General features: G+C 41.1%; 1 pseudogene; it reads left to right on the plus strand.

Annotated features, from left to right (window-relative positions):
* The window catches only part of LOC124390429, a 251268-nt pseudogene that overhangs the window by 160460 nt on the left and 76092 nt on the right, over positions 1-14716 (plus strand).

The following is a 14716-nucleotide window of genomic DNA, read 5'->3' on the forward strand; positions in this document are numbered from 1 at the left end:
TCCAAACATCTCCCCATCAGCCTCAACTCTTTCACGCTAAAAACTTTGCGGGGAAAAGAGCGAGTGAACACTTCACAGTTGCTTAAACAAACACCCACATGCTGTCAGAATGGATCTAAACGCAGAACGAGGCTGCTCCGGCCGTCAGCGCCGATTTGCAGAGAAACTCCCAGCATGCCGTTCTGCTGCACCTCTGCGCCGCTCCACACGGCTCAGCGTTTTTCGCCATGTTTGTTCTCCAAACCGGAAATTTGTCCTGTTGTCTGTCGGACCCTGTCAAAGCACAGCGGGGGGGGGAAACCAAGCTTCAGTGAGAAAGATTTCCATCTGCACTGAGGAACACACCCACGGATGTTTATTCACACAGAATGTATGACTTATGTGGAAAAATGACTCCATATTCAGGTCACCAACACACACACCAACACACACACACACACAAACACCCTTAAGGCTTTATATTGTAGTCGTCAACTTTACACACATATCTGAGGAAAGATATAAACATCAGCATGTTTTTTATTCCTGCTGGGCCACTGAATCATGTTTACAAGCACCATCAGGCCACACTGGAACTTAAAGGGTCATGGAAGTCCAAATCCACAATGCCTTTTTACTCCCTGCTGTGTTAGTGGTGCGGTTGCAGTTAACCCACTAGCCAACGAGAGCGCTGCAGCGACACTTTAATGCATTAGTCACTTAAGATTCCCTCATTTGCACATCTCAGTTCAAATTCCAGAGCGTTAACATATATGCATATATGCAAAGCATATATATTGCATACATACATAACATATATATTAACTATGATTCCATATATATATATATATATATATATATATATATATATATATATATATATATATATAAGATTTCTGTATTTGATTAGGGATGGTATGATTCACATACTATACAGATTAACATGGCAGAGGTAGAGCTGCATCTTCCTGGAGACTAAACAGGAAAAAAGAACGTCTGGTTTTATTTATTTATTTATTTATTTTATTGTTGCACTACAAAGGCATGTGTGTGGTATGGCCGTGCATTAAAAGTCAGAAGGCACTTAAGTAAATTGATGATTTGCTCTCTGTCAAACCAAAGAATTAAAAATGTACTATCTGTACCTTATTAAATCACAGAGCATCGAATTTTTTCTATTGAACCGCTTTGTGTTGAATCGAACTGAAATCAAACCGCACTGCATCGTAATGAGGGGAAATCACATCATATCGCATTAGTAGCTACTTTATATGTACCTTTGATGTATCGTGTTGTTGCCGATGCTTTGAGATGCGAATCGCATCGGAATCAATTATGGAGAAGAGCATCCCTAATTCATACTAATTCCATCATCAGCACTATTATGCTCATCATCTCATCAATCGATAAACAGGTGATGCTCTTCAACATAAAGATTTAATTGCGTTCTGGGCAGATGTATAACTAGAAAATCTCAAGATTTATCACTGGTATGACCTTTAAGATCACCTGAAAAAGCTAAAAGAGATTTTATGTATTTTTTTGTTGGCGCTAACAAGGAATGCTTCCTAATGTCCCTCGTGACCTTTGAGAGGGCCACATGTTATGAGAAAAATACAGCACAAATCAGCAGCCGAATCGTTAAGCACATTACCGGTATTTCGATATAAATATACCCACAGTGTTAGAGGTTGTGTGTAGAGTGTAGTGAGAGAGAGAGCAGAGTTGGTTGGGTGTGTAGAGATGCTGGGGATTACACAGACTGGGAGGATTTGGTGTTGTCTGTCACTGGCTTGATACACAATAAGATTTAATTACCCAAACTGTCTGAACAGAAGTTCATTAGCGATACAGGCTGAACATGGCAGTCGTCTCGCTGCTCAAAACCTGAACAGCTTAGATCCTGAGAGAGCTAAACCACTGACCCTGATGCTAATTTAAAGTAGGTAAGAAAACACACCAAACGAACTCGCTGCAGCAACCCGCAAAAGGTTCTCTATTTTACTGTCTTTGCGGTGTCCTTTTATATGTTCTGCTTGGTTTGAAGACAGTGAAGATTGGTCACTCTGTTTAGTTGCCTCCAGCCGTGTCTTGTCTCACTGCCCCACCCTTCTGCCAGGTACTCTGGGCTCTCCAGGACAGCCATGCCAACTCGGCGCTGTCCGTGCTGCCTCTAGTGGCAGATGAATTTGGAGCGCTTGCACTTCCTTGGGGGACCAGTGGTTATAGGAAAATAATCAGCAATAAATGGGAAAGCTGCAGGACCATATTGGGTCATTGATATTATCAAGGAATGATTTCTGATTTTCCAAAACCATCCTAAGGTTTCTAGAATTGTTTCAGGCAAATCACATGATCCTGAAACAAGGATGTATTTTGAAGAATATACACCAGAGATTAAGTTTCAGCTCGACTGGATAATAGATCGACGACAAGTTGCCATAATTGGCAACCATGTTTGCAAGATAAAGGGGCTTTTTTACTTTATAGCACAGTGAAATTCTTTCTTTGCACATCACAGCAATGTAAGGAAGCTGGTATCAGAGTGCAGGGTCGGCCAAGATACAACGCCCATGGTGCACAGAAGGCCCTTAACCTGCTGTGCACCATGGCCATTGTATCATGGCTGAAAAAAAGATAATAGGAACATTAGTTATAATAAATCATAGTACTTTGGATGCTTAAGTACATTTGAAGGCAAATACTTTTGTACTTTTTCTTAAGTGAAAGTTTAAAGGGACACTTTTACTTTTACAGAGTGTATCTTTACTTTACTCAACTATATGGACCCACTTGAGAGATTATATCTCATGGTTGTCTTGGGAACCTCTGAAGATCCATCAGGAGGAACTGAAGTCTGTGGCTCAGAACAAGAAAGATCTACATTGACTTCCTAGCCTGTTGCCACTGTGATTTCCACTAGAAAATATAAGAAGGAATAAAAGGACAAATGAATAATAGAGTAGTTTTTAATAATCGTTGTGCTTGTTTACTGTATGCTGCTGCATTGTTTTAGTTTCTGCTGCTTTTTCATGCTAAATATTGCAGCTTGGTTTTTATTAGGACTTTGGTTCCTTCCTCATTCAATGCAGCTGTGATAAAAGGTATCATTAGTTTGTGTTCTTACTACTGTATACTCATGATTATTAAAACTCCAAATTGACCCCACTGTGTACTGCAGTATCTGTATAGAATGTGTTTCAGTGCACTCTTCTTCAGTACCAAGGACAGAGACTTTTTTAATTCTATAAAATCTGGGTGTTTTTTATGCTTTTTATTTCCCTTTCTGCTTTTTTTATCTTCTTGTCTTGTTGGTTATTTATTTACGCACAGCCAAATGTGGTTGAAGGGAACATTTTCTTCTGTGGAACGCCGAACCGTTGTTCATAGAAGTGAAGGCAGGACGGTAAAGGTTAACAAGCTTCAGGATGAGAATTGTAAAGTTTCAGGCGGAATGAGCAGTCAGAAGAACGTGACTATTTGCTTTATCTGCACCTTTTATTATTATTATTATTATTATTATTATTATTATTATTATTATTTTGCATTTTTTGAATTGTTAAATGAAGTGAAGCGAATCTGTTTCGTTCATCCTTTGAGTTGGTGCCTTTCGGTTTGGCGAAGCTTCAATCTCAGTGGAAGGTTTTTCCTTTTTTTCCCCACTGATGCTTTTCATTGATTTTGTCATCAAGTGACATACAAACAATTTCTGGGTGTCTGTGGGAAATAAGTGAGAAAGGCCTCGCATTGTATTGCTGTAATGGGATTCTGCGATATTGTTGATCATATTTCAGTGAAATTGTATAATTGTGTCTGGAAGCTGGATTATAGTTATTACAGGTATGTATCTGTATGTGTTATATTAAGGCTGACCTTGGTCTGATCTACACAGCTGAGTACTTCACATCGGATTATTCTCTGTCTGGAGCAAACAGACGACAAGTGGATCTGAGTATAAACTGTTTCTGCCATAAGTTGTAAATATTCGTCCTTCATCCTCATTATTCAGCTGCAGACTGATCCAGATAAGATCAACTGTCCTTTTTTTTTTTTTTTTACATATTACAAATACTCCATCCTATATCACTGATATCTCCATCCTCTACCACTGCACCACCAATCCCTCTATTCTTTACCACTGCCCCACTGATCCCTCCATCCTCTACCACTGCACCACTGATCCCTCCATCTTCTACCACTGCACCACCAATCCCTCTATTCTTTACCACTGCACCAGTGATCCCTCCATCCTCTACCACTGCATTACTGATAACTCGATTCTTTACTACTGCACCATTGATCCCTCCATTCTCTACCACTGCACCACTTATTTCTACATTCTCTACACTGCACCACTGATCCCCCCATCCTCTACCACTGCACCACTGATCCTCCATTCTGTACCATCGCACCACTGATCCCTCCATTCTGTACCATCGCACCACTGATCCCTCTATTCTTTACTACTGCACCACTGATCCTGCCATTCTCTACCACTGCACCAGTGATCCCTCCATTCTCTACCACTGCACCACTGATCCCTCCATCCTCTACCACTGCACCACTGATCCCTCCATCCTCTACCACTGCACCACTGATCCCTCCATCCTCTACCACTGCACCACTGTTCCCTTCATCCTCTACCACTGCACCACTGATCCCTACCTTCTCTACCACTGCACCAGTGATCCCTACATCTTCTACCGCTGCACCAGTGATCCCTCCATCCTCTACCACTGCACCACCGATCCCTCCATCCTCTACCACTGCACCACTGATCCCTCTATCCTTTACCACTGCACCACTGATCCCTCCATTCTGTACCACTGCACCACTGATCCCTCTATCCTCTACCTTTGCACCACTGATCCCTCCATCCTCTACCACTGCACCACTGATCCCTCTATTCTTCACTACTGCACCACTGATCCCTCCATACTTTACCACTGCATCACTGATCCCTCTATCCTTTACCACTGCACCACTGATCCCTCCATTCTGTACCACTGCATCACTGATCCCTCTATCCTCTACCTTTGCACCACTGATCCCTCCATCCTCTACCACTGCACCATGTTCATTTACATTTACATTTGTGGCATTTAGCTAAGGCACTCTTTTCCAGAGTGAAGTGCAAAAGTGCTTTGAGTGGGAAAGTGTTAGTTTAAGTGTTGCAGGCAGGAAGAGGAAGGTCTTCACCCATTGCTTGAAGATAGCCAGGGGCCTCACTGTTTGGACATCCAAGGAAATTTCATTTCACCAACTCGGTGCCAGAACAGAGAAGAGTCTTGAAGTATACTTACCCCTTATCCTGAGAGGTCGAGCAGTGCTGGAGGATCTCAGACAGCATGGTGCAGTGTGAGGAGTGAGGAGGTCCATTTTAGCCCCTCAGTGGGGTGGTGTGGGAGAACTTGGGCAGATTGAACACAAGTCGCACAGCTGTGTTTTGGATCATTTGCAGTGGTCTCGCCATCCTCTACCATTGCACCATGCTCTTTCTATCTTCTACCACTGCACCACTGATCCCACCATCCTTTACCACTGTTCCACATTCTCTCTATCTTTTACCACTGCTCCACTGATATCTCCATTCTATGCCATTCCTTCACTGAACCCTCCATCCTCTAACACTCCATCATGCTCTCTCAACCTTTTATCACTTATTTACTTATCCCTCCATCCTCTACCACAGCTGCACTTATCCCTCCATCTTCTACCACTAATCCCTCCATCCTTTACCACTGCTACCCGAATTCTGTTGCCAAGGTCTCCTTTATGTCCAAATAATATCTGAAGCCCAACCTCTTCCTAAATACTTAAATTAGTTCTTATACAAAATGTAACCATCTTCTGTTGGCTATTTTAACAGTACACCCATCTAACAGAGATTTTATACTAATGCTGGTCTTAGTCTATGACCTAACGAACGGTTATCAGGATGTATTAATGGATGGAGAATTTAGAGCATTCTGCAGGTTCCTCTCAAATGCTATGAATGTAAATCTGGTGTAAAAGAAATAAAACATTGTGTGATGTATATTTATAGTAAAATCATCAATGCCTGGTGGGTTGCAGTAACTCCTTCACTCCATCCCACCACCTCATCACTGAACGCAAAGCAGTGCATGGTTGTTCTCGCTCTCTCTGTGTGTGTGTGTGTGTGTGTGTGTGTGTGTGTGTGTGTGTGTGTGTGTGTTCTACAAGATCTGGGCTGCACGCTCTGCTGCACATCTGGGGAGGGTTAGATGAGAAGAGTAGTTTTTAGCCTGCTCCGGTCCCTCAGCTCTCCTTTCACGCATAACAACCTTGCTGTAACCCCTGTGTCCCAGTGTGTCCCAGTGTGTGTGTGTGTGTTCGCTCAGCATGACTCTCCTCATGGCCTTGCAGTTCCACAGCACAGAACTCCTGCTGCTGAAGGTTTGTGGATTCTGTGTGGCAGTAAAATCAGTAAGACTGAAATGTTCTGCAGAAGTGAGTCCAGCTGCAGCATTTCTTCAGGACACTGAGAAGATCAGTGTGATCACCTCACAGGTTCATCTGAAGTAGATTTTAAATAGTTATGAATCCATGTTAAAGCTTTTAGTGTATTTACTGTCTCCTGTCTCTTAACTGTTACTTGTCCTTATGCCATTTCATGTCCTTAACCCTTTTACTGAATCTAATCAGTCTTCGGAATCTTAGCAATCTCTCTCTCTCTCTCTCTCTCTCTCTCTCTCTCTCTCTCTCTCCAACCTTTCTCCTTTCTCTGATTTGTCTCCAGTCTCTCACCATCTCCAGTCTCTGAACATTTCCAATCTCTAATCAGAATCAGTATGTTTAGTATGAAGACAGGATTGAAAGCCTAAAAAGCCTAGCATATCTACACACTGATCATGTTTATAATGGTTTACTGTGTAAGTCATGTGACAGGAGGGGAGTGTCTGCTGTGCTCTATAGCAATAATGTGTTGTTAAATGATTATCATTAATAACAGTAATAATAACATTAGGACTGGCAGCAGTGTAATGGAGCAGTTCATCACAGCATGAAGCCCCTCAGAGAGGCAACACCAGAACTGCTCTTTATTATATTGACAATATGACAATTATATGACAATTAAGATACAATTAGGCAACATCTGAGCAATGACCCAATTAGTGTTCGACCAGACTACACAAAAACGAATCGATCCATTCAGATGTTGAGTCGTATGTCGATAAGTGAGAGGAACGCAGCTGAGTCAGGCGTGGTATCAGACGAGTCAGTTCAGCACTGAGTAACGTGAAACCATGCTGTAGAACTTACAGATGGGTCTGAGCATGATGTGATATTTCTGTTTATTGTATTCTGTCCTAAACCTGCCCCACTGGTCTCTTATATTTCTCTGGTCTACACCTGTTTCCTGTCTCTAATCTGTCTCCTGTACATACCCCATCTTCTGTCTCTAATCTGTCCCCTGTACTTACCCCATCTTCTGTCTCTAATCTGTTTCCTGTACTTACCCCATCTTCTGTCTCTTATCTGTCCCCTGTACTTACCCCATCTTCTGTCTTTTATCTGTTTCCTGTACTTACCCCATCTTCTGTCTCTAATCTGTCTCCTCTACTTACCCCATCTTCTGTCTCTTATCTGTCTCCTGTACTTACCCCATCTTCTGTCTCTAATCTGTCTCCTGTACTTACCCCATCTTCTGTCTCTAATCTGTCTCCTCTACTTACCCCATCTTCTGTCTCTAATCTGTCTCCTCTACTTACCCCATCTTCTGTCATTTGTCATGTATACCAAATATATCTGATGCAGTACACAGTGAATGAGACAGCATTCCTCCAGAACCCTGGTTCTACATAAACAACATTAAACAAAATAAATCTACATAACAGAAAAACACAGAGCTCAGGACTTAAGTAAGTGTCCTCACCACAGAAAGTGCATCGTGCGCAACCTGTACAAACAGTGCAAGACAAGACAGACAGAACTGTATACAGGACTGTACTTGTAAGAAAAATTCCACAAAAGACACAAACTGTAAACAGAGGTTGTGCAAAAAACAATAGTAGCAGCCAAATATATGTACCAAGTGAAGTTCTCTGCCAGATGAACACCAAGGAATTTGGAGCTCTTGATGATCTCCACTGTGAATTCATCGATGATCAGTGGAGAATGGCTATTCTTTGCTCTCCTGAAGGCAACAACCATCTCTTTAGATTTGTCAACAGACAGTTTGTTGGCTCCACACCGAGCTGCTAACTGTTGCACCTCCTCTCTATAAGCTGACTCGTCATTCTTGCTGATAAGACCTACTACGGTCGTGTCATCAGCACACTTGACGATGTGTTTTATATGCATTGCTGCACAGTCGTGAGTCAGCAAAATGAACAGCAGTGGGCTGAGCACACAGCCCTGAGGGGCCCCAGTGCTCAGTGTGGTGGAGATGCTCTTCCCGATCCAGACTGCCTCGAGTCTTCCAGTCAGGAAGTCCAGGATACAGTTAGAGAGGGAGGTGTTCAAGCCCAGTAGGATCAGTTTTTCAATCAGGTGCTGAGGGAAGATTGTGTTGAATGCTGAACTGAAGTCTATGAACAGCATTTGTACTTAAGTGTCCTTATTGTCCAGGTGGGTGAGGGCCAGATGGAGGGTTGTGGGCATTGTCCGTTGAACGGTTTGGACAATACACAAACTGCATGGGGTCCAGTGAGGGTGGAAGCTGGGTCTTGATGTGCCACATGATGAGCCTCTCGAAGCACTTCATTACGATGGGTGTGATTGCGACGGGATGATAGGCATTGAGGCAGGAGACTGGAAACTTCTTTACCACAAGGACAATGGTCATCATCTTGAGGCACGTAGGAACTACAGCCATGCTCAAGAAGATGTTGAAAATGTCAGAATCATCTTTTGTCTCTAATCTGTTTCCTGTACTGCCCCCATCTTTTGTCTCTAATCTGTCTCAAACTCATCTAAGGTTAAACAGTGTTTGTGAAGTACATGAAGCTCAACATCCACACTCTGGAGTTTGAGTGTTACAGTGTGGCTTCTGTTTCTTGTTTCTGAGATACAGGAGGACTTATAAAGTCTTAAACCCTGAAGAGATGAAAACGTGACACCTAAGTATTGCACACTGCTCACGGGTTAATGATGGAAAAACCCAGTGAAAGTCACAAAGGTCTGAATGTTTTTTATTCATTCTTGGAGGACTCATTTACATTCCTCCCTCCTCGAGTGTGTGTTCGAGAAGGTGATCAAGTGTATGTTGGAGTGTGTGTGATTATCCTCTTGTGTGTGTGTAAAGTGCTGCCGTGCTTCATAAAGCTGTCCACTGCTTCATTAAGCCGTCAGATAGACAGGAATGAGTGACTCATGTCTCTGCCTGCTTGTTATTCAGACTCTCACTTGCCCCTTTGCCCACCTCCAACCCCCCACAACCCCCCACCACTCCCACTCCGAGTTCTGAGAGACAGATCGAGCCTCAACAGGCAGACATGAAGTGATAGACATGTAGTATGAGTGTAACAGTCTGATCCAGATGGCTGATGGAAGGAAAATAAAAACCTGACTTGCAGAACTATCTTTAAAACATCATCATGTGGTTTTCAGGAGCATTCAGTGTTTCTTTTCTTTTAGTGAGGGAAATCTTAATGTTCCTGATGGTCTGCTTTTGCCATGTCTTAAAAAAAAGCTAAAGTATACACTTTGGCATCCAGAGTACCCAGTTTCTGAGTAACGATGTTCTCGTGTGTGTGTTGCATGTTCCAGAAAAATCACAATCGCCTGTCGAACGTAGGACAAATAGACGGTTTACAAGAGAAATGTTTTGTGTATAAGGTCAATGGTTCAGTGCAATTTCCTGTTCAGCTCACAATGAATTGTTATGAGAGCTCTCTGATGCTCTTCTTTCTTACTTTGAAGAATCAGTACATTAAGAGTGTTAACCTCTGAAAGACAGACCTTCAACCATCTGACAACAAAAGCTCTGCTCTCTCTCTCTCTCTCTCTCTCTCTCTCTCTCTCTCTCTCTCTCTCTCTCTCTCTCTCTCACTCTCTCACTCACTCACTCACTCACTCTCTCTGTCTCTCCCAATCAGATGTCAGTGGATTAAAAGCATTTCTGGATCAGGCGTCTCGCTCCAGTTTGGACGTGTCTCTGCAGCAGGTAGAGAGGAACGTCTCAAAGGTTTTCCTCACCCTTTTCAGCACTATGAAGACCGAAGAGCTCAATCGCTACAGGGACTCTCTTAGACGTGCCCTCTTACTATTGAGCCCAAGAGTCGCTCATGCCTTCATCAACCAGGTGAGAACTGATACACCCCAATCACACACACCTTCATCAACCAGGTGGGAACTGATACACCTCAATCACACACACCTTCATCAACCAGGTGAGAACTGATACACCCAATCACACACACTTCATCAACCAGGTGGGAACTGATACACCTCAATCACACACACCTTCATCAACCAGGTGAGAACTGATACACCCAATCACACACACCTTCATCAACCAGGTGGGAACTGATACACCTCAATCACACACACCTTCATCAACCAGGTGGGAACTGATACACCTCAATCACACACACCTTCATCAACCAGGTGAGAACTGATACACCCAATCACACACACCTTCATCAACCAGGTGAGAACTGATACACCCCAATCACACACACCTTCATCAACCAGGTGGAAACTGATACATCCCAATCACACACACCTTCATCAACCAGGTGAGAGCTGATACACCTCAATCACACACACCTTCATCAACCAGGTGAGAGCTGATACACCCAATCACACACACCTTCATCAACCAGGTGAGAACTGATACACCCAATCACACACACCTTCATCAACCAGGTGAGAACTGATACACACCAATCACACACACCTTCATCAACCAGGTGAGAAAAGATACACACCAATTACACACACCTTCATCAACCAGGTGAGAGCTGATACACCTCAATCACACACACCTTCATCAACCAGGTGAGAGCTGATACACCTCAATCACACACACCTTCATCAACCAGGTGAGAACTGATACACACCAATTACACACACCTTCATCAACCAGGTGAGAACTGATACACACCAATTACACACCTTCATCAACCAGGTGAGAACTGATACACACCAATCACACACCTTCATCAACCAGGTGAGAACTGATACACACCAATCACACACACCTTCATCATCCAGGTGAGAACTGATACACCAATCACACACCTTCATCAACCAGGTGAGAACTGATACACACCAATCACACACACCTTCATCAACCAGGTGAGAACTGATACACACCAATTACACACACCTTCATCAACCAGGTGAGAACTGATACACACCAATCACACACACCTTCATCAACCAGGTGAGAACTGATACACACCAATTACACACCTTCATCAACCAGGTGAGAACTGATACACACCAATCACACACCTTCATCAACCAGGTGAGAACTGATACACACCAATTACACACCTTCATCAACCAGGTGAGAAGTGATACACACCAATCACACACACCTTCATCATCCAGGTGAGAACTGATACACACCAATCACCAGTGTTGTAGTTACTTTTGACAGTAACTAATACTGTAACGCGCTACTTTTAAAAATAAATTAACTCCGTTACCGTATGGTGCGCCACCCGTTACTTTTGGCTGAAGTGTAGACTGTAAGCCTACTGTTTACAGCAGAGACGCATTGTAGGATTGGTGGATGAACCACTGTAAACACGAAGAAGACGCACTGTGGGCGTGTCTCTGTTTATTCAGGTCTGTGCAGCAGTAATAGCGAGTCGAGGCGAGAGCAAGACAAGTTTCTCAAAGTGGAAATATGATCATTATTTTACTTTAGTTGAGTATAAAGACAAAGACTTTTTAGTCAAATGTAAGCTGTGTCTTTCTGGTTCGAAGCTCGTATCTACTGCGATAAACAGCAACTCCAATCTGTTGAAGCTCCTCCAGTAACTCCACGCCTCGACGAAGCTAGAAGCTAGAAGCTAGTAGCTAGAAGCTAACCCGGTGTTCTGTTCTACATTGTTAATAGTTTTCATACTTCAGCTGTGAAAGGAACATGTTTAAGAGCTCAACACAACAGCAGAAGCCACTTTAGTGTTTGATTGTGAATTTATTATTCAGCTTGTTTTGTTCTTTATTTCAGAAATGCTTGTGATATATTCAGTGTGTGCTGCCCTGACTTTAATAAAATAGTGTTTAATATTACTCTGTGTTTAAGTCAGTTTTGAGTTTGTAGAGTATAACACATAAAAGGGCATTAATGTGAACATTAAAGAAGCTTCTTTAAAAAAAGTAACTAAAAAGTTACTTTTAACAGTAACGCATTACTTTTTGGTGTAAATAATCAACAAAGTAATTCAGTTACTTTTTGAATGAAGTAACGAGTAACTGTACTATTTCTCAGTAACGAGCACAACACTGCCAATCACACACACCTTCATTAATTCAATCATAACAGATAGACATCAATCACACACACTTTATCACCCATCAGCCAATCAGTAACATGTAGTTGTTTGAGAAACAGGGCTCATGGGATGTGGAAGTTATTGTGATCCCAGCAGAAGTTCCCAGGAAGTGTGACTTTACAATAGTCGTGTGTGATTATTTATAGCAGCAGGAGGTTAGATAAGATATCTGTGAGCTGAAGAAGAAGGGGGTGGGAGGTGGGGGGTTTGATTTCTCAGGCTGGTCAAGAGGGTGAAGAGAGCCACAGTAGGACAACTCTGGGCCTGGATCTGACCTCAGCAGGGTTCCTGCACTGCTCACAGGAGAAAATGAACAAATTATTAGGTATGCTTTTATCCTGCTCTGATTTAAGATGCTGGACACTGTGAGAGAGGGCAAGCAGGGGCTCTGGCAGGTCAGGAACAGAAGAACAGATAAACAGAAAGCTAGAATGCAACAGGAGGCATCAGGGCTGCCCAGGACATAACACAGTCAGGGGGCAGTAACACCATCAAAACAACCCAGTCTTTGACCCGCCGAACCCCCTGCCACCCCCCACCACCACCACCACCACCAGCCTGTGCTGCTTATCAGAATATATAAATAAACACAATTTACTTCGAGAGTGTGTCTGAGACATAAAAACCTTTAAAGATTGAAAGGTTGGTTCACGTAGCCGAGGGAAACGTGTGGCATAAAAAACTCTACCTTTAGAGTAAATTATATCTACAGGATACTGAAAAAAACATTTTTAATTGAAGCAAATAGACCATAAATGAAAGTTCACTCAGGCGCTGTGAGGAAAAGACCATTCAGTGCTTTATAAGTAAGAGATTGTAAACATTTACATAATTTAGCAGATCCCTTATCCAGAACTGAGCAGAGTTAAGGGCCTTGCTCAGGGGCCCAGCAGTACAATGCGTTAACCACTGAGATACCACCACTGTGGCTACTGGATCCGTACCAGAAACACGATTTGTACTGGGCATTTTGCGAAGACTTGCGCAAGATCGACGTATACGCAAAAAACGCCGCCACTTTCTGTCAAGTTTTTTTGACAGTCTAGTGATCTGGATCCTTTCGCATTTTTCTTGAAAGGAGAAATTCCTGACAATTCTGCACGAATGACGAATGAGAAATGGAAGGAATGATTTCATTTATGGATAAATATTTTCAATGAATAAAAAAATATCTGAACATTTCTTAAATTCAGATATTTGCTAAAGTATGCCAAAATAATTTAAATTTTAATTTTATATTAAACCTAAAAAAATAAACAAATAAACACACCTCTACACACAGCTGTATTACCCAAATGGTATTTAACAAATGTCAACTATTTAATTACATTTTCCCGGTTATTTAATTTTGTTTAATTTATTAAATTTATTCTATTGTTCAATTTAGTTAACTTTTTTTATGTGTTTATAACAAGAGAATCACTAGTAAAGAATAATTTCTGGTACAGATTGAAGTCTACACTATTATAATTCTTTACACGTGTTTGACGCGTTACGTTTTCACCCGTACGGAAATCTGATATATGACAGTATACACAAAGCACATATATTGCACACATGTTAATGTTTTGATTTCACAGATATAGAAATATATGTCAGATAATTCAGATACTACATATTTTCCCCAAAATACACACATATATGTGTAGAGAATACCTTTATTTATATATTTATATATGATTTCATTTAATAATAAATATATTAAATAAATGTAGAATATATATTTTATTTTAAATATCTAGAAATTTCTAAAGTATGCTGAAACAACAGTTAAGCACAACATATCTTCAGAAAATTAAAAATGTAATGTCATTTTTATATTTTTTTTATATACACACAGTTGTATTACCCGAATGGTATCTTACAAATGTAAATTATTTAATTAACATTTTCCATTTATTTAATTTTATTTAATCAAGTCAATATAATTAGTATAATGAAAAAAAATTATTTATAACAAGAGAATCACTAGTAAAGAATAATTTCTGGTACGGATTGGGTGGAGTCAACACTATTATAATTATTTACCATTTTATAGTATGAAATTTCAGCTTCTTCTCTATACCCCGGCATTGTTTTATTATAATAATAAAAAAAGGAAAAATAAATAAATAATAATAATAATAATAATAATAATAATAATAATAATAATAATAATAATAATAATAATGACAACAACAATAATAATCATAAAAATAATCATAAAAATAATTTAGAAAAAAATAAAAATAAATAATAATAAGGAGAAATTAATACTACTA

This window comes from Silurus meridionalis, chromosome 8 (genome assembly GCF_014805685.1).
Source record: "Silurus meridionalis isolate SWU-2019-XX chromosome 8, ASM1480568v1, whole genome shotgun sequence".
Taxonomy (NCBI): domain Eukaryota; kingdom Metazoa; phylum Chordata; class Actinopteri; order Siluriformes; family Siluridae; genus Silurus; species Silurus meridionalis.